Source organism: Poecilia latipinna, unplaced genomic scaffold (genome assembly GCF_001443285.1).
Source record: "Poecilia latipinna isolate Pla-1442-1.1 unplaced genomic scaffold, P_latipinna-1.0 Scaffold2885, whole genome shotgun sequence".
In the NCBI taxonomy this organism is placed as follows: Eukaryota; Metazoa; Chordata; class Actinopteri; order Cyprinodontiformes; family Poeciliidae; genus Poecilia; species Poecilia latipinna.
Genome location: NW_015115501.1, coordinates 80112 through 88790, shown reverse-complemented (window position 1 = coordinate 88790; position 8679 = coordinate 80112). Strand labels below are relative to the sequence as shown.

The following is an 8679-nucleotide window of genomic DNA, read 5'->3' as shown; positions in this document are numbered from 1 at the left end:
CATCTCCTTGGTATATTTGTCCACATTTAATGGACACTTGTGCAAGTGGTTTGCAGTTGGCTTCAAGGCTTCAATCCAAGCGGTGCACAGGTTGGTGTGTCGGGTTCTGCAGTCTCGGGCAACTGTGTGGTATACAAGTAGTTGGTGTTTAGCTCCTCTACTATTTATGCCGATGCCCTTCTGTGTCGTGCTCATGTATTTATCCATGTGTCCGCTTATCTTAGCCGCTATGATGCCTGATGTGAGCTTCCATGTTGTAGAGAGACAGGTTATTGGCCGATAGTTGGATGGAACTGAACCCTTCTGGATCAGGATTGTGCGCCCTTCAGTTAACCATTCAGGGTGAGTCCCATGCTGTAGCAGCTGGTTCAGTTTAGCTGCCAGTCGCTCATGGAGGGCAGTGAGTTTCTTTAGCCAGTAGGCCAGTTTTTCATACCCGAGACTCTTTCTTGGACATCTGCCACAGTGATGGTTACCGGGGCTTGTTCAAGGAGGTTGCTGTGGTCCTCTTGGTGGGTCTGCTCTGTTGTTATTACCCTGCCATTGAGAGTACACTTTAGCTGGTTGGGTGGAGAAGAGCGGGCTAATCCTTCTGGCTTCATTCTCTCTTGTGTATCTCTTTAGGTGGCTGGCCAAGGCTTGGAGCCTTTGTTTGGCAGTTTTGAGTGCTTCAGGTATGGGCATCTGGCTGTACCTCTTGGGTACTGATCTTTTCATTGCACCCCTTAGGAGCTCTGACAGTTGGCTCACTTCCCTCCTTGTTATCTTGATCTTAGCCTCTAACCGTCTTTTCCATGGTGGATATTGGGTCTCATGGTTGCTCTTATAGCCAAGCATCTCAAGGATCACTGATGCTGAGTTGTATATCAGTTCATTGGTTTCAGTTATGGTGTTGGTAGGGATCGTTCTCAATGCTGCATTCACATCTTCAATTAGACTTTCTGATGGTACTTCACTCAGTCGTTGTAGTTGGCGTCGGGGTTGTCTGGTGTTCATTCGGGCCACGATTCTCTCTCTCAGGTCAGTTGCTGTCTCGTTCAGCTTTGATGGTTCGTTCATTACTGGGGCTGCATACCCAGTCTCTGGGGTAGTTGTAGTTAACTCCCCCCTGTCCTGACATCCAGGCTCCTCCCCCTTGCCGTAGCATTTGTGTTGTACCTCGTCAATCTCAAGTTGTGATAGCAGTTGCCGTTTGCGGATGTTGGAACACTGAGCTACTAGTTGTTTAGCAGTCATTGTAGACTGGGGATGTCAAACTAACCATTTTTCCCACATCCTTTGCATGTAGCCTCTCTGATTAGGGTTACTTGAGTAGTAGCATTCCAACAGATCCAGGTTTTCACCTCTCGCCCATTTCCGTCTTGTTCCAGTAGCCCATTTGTCATCAAGGTGCTCTGGTTCCCCAGCACCTGACGCAGACCTTGTTTGGCCGGGCGACGTCTGAGCCGGCATGTTATGCATATCAATGTCTCTCATGGTATGAGGTAGGCTATATAGCTCCAAGGGTCTTGCCTAAGGACCCACACTGGATAGCTCAATTTCACTGTTGTAACTTTTTGCCCCAGCCTGGATTCGATATATAAAGACAACCACATTCCAAAAACGTTAGGACACTAAATAAATGTGTCAGAAATCCATGAGTATGTGTGTGAGAGTGACTGACTTGGTAGGACCCCACATATAAACATGTTTCTGAAATATTTTCATAGGTGTGTGCCACTGGGTTATTCTGGGGGCTCCATAAGGAGGACCATTAAAATGTATGATTAGATGATTGGTTGAGTTCTGTTTAAGGTAAATTCTGACTAAATAGCAGCTTCCCAATTAAAGTTAGACTAAATGAACAAGCATGAAAGCCAAGAGAACAAGATGAGGTCTCCAAAGATTATTTCTCACAATAAGGTCTAATTGAATGTGACCTGTGGGACGGCATCCTGCTTTGATGGTCTCATCAAGGAAAAACTCAAGGAAGATTCTGGTTGAATGGACTACCGCAGTAGAACATGAGAGCCTGTCACCTGAAATTAAAACCACAAATGACTCACCAACATCTTCCTGACAACATAAATGACAGACTCAAGACCTGTAAATCACATGAAGTAGTTCCCAAAACCAAAAGAGCCTTTCTAGCTACTAGCCTCCCAGTCAGTTCTGGATGTCTAACCAGGTCCTATAACAGAATATTTATGGTTGTAGTGGAGCATCCTTCAACATGATATTTTTAGCTGTTTAAGATGTGTGGAACATAAACTATAATATAATGTGCTTTTATGCCATCAGGTACCTGAACTATGATCTAAAAAATAAGAAAACCTTTGATCCATATGGGAGGGCCCCACAAGGATGTATGTGTCAGAAATCCATAAGTATGTGTGTGTCTGTGTGTGTGAATGACTGACTTGGTAGGACCCCACATAGAAACATGTTTCAGAAATATTTTTATAGGTGTGTGTGCCAATGGTGTTTTTTTTGGGCTCCATGAGGAGGACTATTAAATTGTGTGATCAGATGATTGGTGGAGTGCTATTTAAGGTAAATTCTGACTAAATAGCAGCTTCCCAATTAATCCATCCATCCATCCTTCCATCCATCCATTTTCTGCCGCTTATCTGGGGTCGGGTCGCAGGGGCAGCAGCTTCAGAAGGGAGGCCCAGACTTCCCCCAGCCACTTCTTCCAGCTCCTCCGGGGGAACCCCAAGATGTTCCCAGGCCAGCCGAGAGACATAGTCCCGCCAGTGTGTCCTGGGTCTACTAACCCACAGGCCAAAAACACCCAATAGGAATCCTTCTTCAGCTTGACAGCATCCCTCACCAAAGGTGTCCACCAACGGGTTCAGGGGTTGCCGCCACAACAGGCACCAACAACCTTGCGGTCGCAGCTCCGATAAGCCACCTTGGCAATGGAGGTACAGAACATGGTCCACTCAGACTCAATGTCCCCCACCTTCCCCGGAACATTTTCGAAGTTCTGCCGGAGATGGGAGTTAAAGCTCCGTCTCACAGGGGACTCCACCAGACGTTCCCAGCAGACCCTCACTACACGTTTGGGCCTACCAGGTCTGACCAGCTTCCTCCTCCACCACCAGAGCCAACTCACCACCAGGTAGTGGTCAGTGGACAGCTCCGGAACCTCTCTTTAGCATAGTGAGTTATAAAACGGGTTTATTCATTGAAATGTGTAAAGCTGTTGTACTGCACTTTATTAATTTTTTGGATAATTTAGTGTATTATTGCTGCTTATAAACAAGGCAGTTCAGTTATTTGTGTATAAATACACCTGCAGATTGCTGATTTGCTCAGTCACTGTTGTATGTGGCTGAAGAAACACAAGTAAGAGTTTAGATACAAGAAAATCTTCATGTGACTGGACATCCCTTGCACCTCTGCTCTGATCACCTCACTTCTTTCATTTTCTCTTCTCTCCTCACTTCTCCTTTTCTCTGATCTACTCCTTTCTTATTGAGCAGTCTGGATGTCCTAAAACAGGAATATGTTTTATTGTCCAACATTACCTTACCTTCTCAGAATAAGTAATGGTTATTAACTGATTTTAATTAACTTTTATTTGTAATCATCAGGTATTACCTACTAGCAAACAAGACATAGTTTTACCTAATTTAACTGAGTAAGTAGCTGTTGAATATATACATAAATATGAGGTAAATTTTACCCACCACAAAAGAGTGGATGCAAATTGTTACCTCAGATTTATTAGGTAAATTCTATAGCTTACTTTTTTCAGTGTATTTACTTTAGTTTCTTAGTTTATTCTTGCATTTTGTTCTTCATTCATTTCCATTTTCATCTGATTAGTATTATCCTCTCTTGGTTTATTGCTATGTCCACTTTAGTTTCTTTCCTGTTGCTAGATTTATTTTATCGTTTATTGACGCTCACCGTCAGTAATCTTCACTCATCACCTGCTGCGCCGCCTAATTGTCATGTGTTTCACATCATATGTTGATTTTTTCACTGTCCAGCATCGGATTCTTTGTTTTTATGTCATAATTCATATCTAGTTCGTCGCTCTGTTTTATGTCCCGCTTCTCCTGTTTCAGAGTTTTGCGCAATGTGCGCAAAACTTGTTATAATGTTATAAAACCTTATAACAGCACATTAGTATGTGCTGTTATAATATATTCATTATAACATTAATTATAAAAAAACACTTCCTAAAATTTCAGGTTTTAGGAAGCTAATAAGATATCAGCCAATCATATTAGTCAAAACATGGACCATGATGGGCCCTTACACACACTCCTGTGTGTGTATACTTGCAGTTCCATCTTGAACTAGCAGGGGGACCCCATTTTTACACACACTTGACACACACTTTTCCAGTTTTTGCTACCTTGTGGGCCAAGTGAAAAAAATGCATGAGGCATGTTGGGAGAGCGTCCCAAGCTGCTTTAGAGTGGTTTCCCATGCGGGGTCCGGCATTTTGGGCCCCACAACGTAACCGGGCCCCACAATGTTGGTGTGCTTCCGTGCTCTGGACCCCGCACCGTAATATAAACAAGTACACACACACACACACACACACACACACGCACACACACACACACACACACACACACACACACAGATACATGCACATTTTTTGTGTATTATAAGCAGTTCATTTGAAATTCAGTGTGTCATTCTCTGGCCCTCTCTGTTCCGAAGCGTTTTAACTGGTTATTCTGTCATTGTTTATTCATTTGTTGACCTTTCCAGTTTAGATTAGAACTGAAAACACAAGACTTGAGCGGCTTAGTGTCCTTGTATGTATTAGATATTATCCTGTTTCCTACTGTGGCCTTTATCTTTCTTTCTCAGCAGAGCTTTTGTAAACTCTGACTTCGCAACAAAACCAAAATCCACAACAAAACCAAAATCCTCGTAATTCTGGGATTTGGTTGCAGGTTTTGGGTGAGCTTGATTCTCGGAAACACAAACTCAAAATGCGCCGCCTGGCAAGAAGAAGAAAAAAGTGCAGATTTTGGGAATGAAAAGCATTTGATGATAAATATTACAAATGTTGTAAAAAACGAAACAACTCAACAATGTAAAATTATAAACATATATAGATAAATTGCCTCTTACTCTCTTTAGAGGTCAGTGATTATTATGCACATTTGCAGCGTAATTTATTTCAGTGAACTTATTGCTTATCAATAAGGTCAACAAACTTATTTTAGGCTTTGTTTAAGCTGTCCAGACTTTAGTTTTTATAACCTAACTCTGCTCTAAAGTATTTTACAACTTTATGCCAGCTCTTTTATGTTCCCTGGTCTTCCTTGCTGCATGTTAACTAATGTGCTTCAACAACTTTCTGGGACCTTCAGAGAACAGCCACGTTTGTGCTACGATTAAATTGCTCCCTGATGGACTCTACTTGTGGAAAGACTTATGCAAGCAATTGGTTTCACTGGATTTATTCAAGAGTGTCAGAGTAAAGAGGGCTAGATATTCCAGATTTCTATTAGTAAAAACATTTGATCCCCTCATGTCATGTGACGTGACAAGGTGAGATGGAAATGTGGCTATTTTAGGCTATTTTTTTTACGCTATGGTTATATGACCCTGGTAACAAGTATGTTGCTTTATGCTACACCAAAATGTCTAAGTCTGTAAGCTCAATTAACTCCCAGTAAACCAGCTGAGCTCTGGGATCGTACCTTTAGTCAACATAGAGTTGAACTTATGGGATGGAGGAACGTGCCATCTTCTTTGTGTGTGTCAGAGCATCACTTTCAGTGTTGCGTTCACGGTTTTTTTGTGTGGAAGAGCAGCTTTGGACTGATTCCCAACCCGTTCCACTCGTATAAAAGTGTCAGTAGAGATTACCTGCAGCAGGACACGTGCGAGGCGCCTTTAACGGTAATGAGCTTTTCCAGAAGAAAGCACACAGCAGAACCTACTTTTTGAGCCCTTTAAATTGCCATTATTTCCATGGTTACTGCAGGTCATGCTCCAGCTGTTTGAAATCAGGTTTGTGCGGGACTTTTAGGAATGCCACTCTCCAGGACCCGGCAGATTACCTCAAAGAAGCAATTGCCATGTAAATTTCAGGGTGGTGCGAATGATAATCATAGTCAGAAATGACTCTTCACAGCAGATTTGATTTGACTTTGATTAGTGTAATCAGAGTATCATGAGGAGTGATGGCACAGTGTTTCTGAGATAATGGGAGAGGCATTTACACTTGAAATTAGCACAGCAAAAACACAAAGCTTCAAAGGAGAAATCCAGGCTAACCTTTTTGTGTCTTTGTTTTCCTCATCAACCCGTCCCTTCTCCGTTTGGCTCCAGGGAAAGAGGAACAAGCCGGGAGTGGAAACAGCCGATACTCCAGACTCCGCACGTGGGCGAGGGGAGAAGAAAGCCATCAAGTAAGTGTCTGGTAACTGGTTGGGGTGGAACAGTCTGGTGATAATGAGCTCGATTTGGTTCGGCTTTCAGTCCGGCCCTATGAACATCCACGCAAACAACGCAGAAAAATGAGTATTAATTGTTCTTTTTGTTATGTGACAATTTCCACAAGGATAGTGTTATGGAGAGCAGCGTAATGCCAGGACAGCGATTCAATCACTTCAGATTTAATCTGCATTATTTCACATTCGAAGATCTTTGTTGTGGATGAAATCCTTTGACGGCTCAAGAGGCTGCAGGTTCAAGGCAAAAGACTTCTTGTGAAATGCTTGAAGTCTGATTGTTTTGGGGGTGATGTTAATCTCACATTTCTTACAGGAATGAAACTGAGATAAAGGCATTTTATCGTCTTGGTAAATGAAGCCGGATAGGTCAGGTTTCTGTTCCTGTGTGTGCTGCTGTATTTCCTCGTAATAACCTGCTCATTCTCTTCTTTAGCCTGGTTTTGCCTCAGCTACTTTCAGTGTGTGTTTTATTTATTTCTATATGGATGGTTTTTAAGCACTGAAATGGGCTTCAGCTTGTAAATGCATTCTGACTTGGTTTGTTGGATCTCTTAAGTTTTGTGTTTTTATTTTTTATTTTTTCTGACTGGCTCCAGCAGCGTTGGTGTGCTCTGTTGGTCATTTCAGCTTCCAACTCCTTCCTCCTTTCTGCTCTGTCCCTGTGCTATGACTCTGACCGCTGCTGTGTGACTTGTACGTTATTAGCGATTCTGCTCACTGCACTCTCTGACTATGTGTGTAATTTCTCTGCACTGTGTTTCTTGCTTTCTTGCTTTCTTTCTCACTTCTCTTAACACCAAGGTTGGGGTGCAGACTTCACTTCTGCTTCGAGATTTTTCTATTGTTATGATGTGTAGTTTATTAGTTTGAGTCTTTTTCTTGCAAATATGTCTGTGCAGTTGGCCACCCCGAATAACCGCCAATGTATTTTTAAATACACCTTCTACGACGACTTGTCTGCTTCAGGTAGAGAAACAGACTTTAAATCTGGGCCTGCTGTGTTTCTGTCGATGCGAGAACAACCTTCGTCCTCCAGCCAAGCCCCCAGGACGGCCTGTGATGTGAATGCTCGGTTGGTGCCAGGTCTGTCCGTAGTTGTGTTGCTCTGACCTGTCTCTCTCTTTGGCCGCAGTGATCTAGACAGAGACTTTTGGAATAACAATGACAGCAGCACAGTGCAGCAGAGGTGGAGCTCCTATCCGCCCAAGGAGTTTGTACTAAACATTTCTCCCTATGCCCCATATGGAGATCCTCGCCTCACGCTCAAGTGAGTCTTGATCCAAGTTTGGTAAGAGACTTCCCTCTGGGCAGGGCTGTAATGAGGCAGGGGCAGCACTGCTCTCTTTCTTTTTATTCCTTTTCCTTTTCCTTCCGCCATCTTCCCCTTCCCACATATTCCCTTCACCTGCTTTGCTGTCATCGCCATCAGCAAACTCATCCAAATTATGATTGGATGTGGATAATTTCCATACGTTCAAGACCAAATCTTCTCACAGATGACGAGGATATTTACTGAAACACTCATTTTGTAAATGCAATAAAAATGTGCATATTTGTTGACCTGCTTTTGTTATATAACGTCATTTCCATCATCTGTAGTAACAACAACAACAACACCAACAACAACGATGATGATGATAATAACCCGACCACTGTTAGCACACTGGAGGGCACAAATGATTGCTAATGATGGCTCTGGTTGGGAAATCTGAGCACAGCAAATGCCACTTATGCACATTACAGCATCCTGTTAAAGGCATCTGACTTTTAGTGCATCAACAAAATAGCACAGTCATAAAGCCCCCCAGCATGTTTCTGCTGCTTCTCCTCATATTGCGCCTCGCAAAAGTATGTACACCCCTTCATGTTTCACACATATTTCATCCACAAACTGTGAAGAAGCAACACAAAGTGAAACATAATTGTGAATCGGAAAGAAAAAAAAAAGAGTGAAAAGGCGGTTGAGCATTTGAGCCCACCCTCTTTTACTCTTATGCCTGTATATACATTTTAGTGCAGTCGGTTGTCATCTAATTAGCCAGATGCTTGTTTATCTCCTTTTACTGTGAAGACCTCAGAGGTGAACGAGGTCAGACAAGTCAAAGAGCCAAGAGTCCCATGGTAACGACGGAAGAGCTGAAGAGATTCACAACTTAAATGGAATAGAGGACAACATTTCAGAAGGACAATGATCTTAAACATACATCCACAATGTGGTAGTTTAGATTAAAGCATACTCATGTGTTTGAATGGACTAGTC

The 8679-nt window shown here is 42.8% G+C and overlaps 1 protein-coding gene across 1 annotated transcript in view; it reads left to right on the top strand.

Moving 5' to 3' along the window:
- Positions 1 to 6292: 6292 nt before the first annotated feature.
- LOC106939476 (synaptotagmin-7-like) overlaps positions 6293 to 8679 on the top strand; it is a 53018-nt gene continuing 50631 nt past the window's right edge. The window contains exon 1 of the mRNA XM_015021878.1: positions 6293 to 7686. The gene's annotated coding sequence lies outside the window, so the exon portion shown is untranslated. The remainder of the gene's footprint in view (positions 7687 to 8679) is intronic.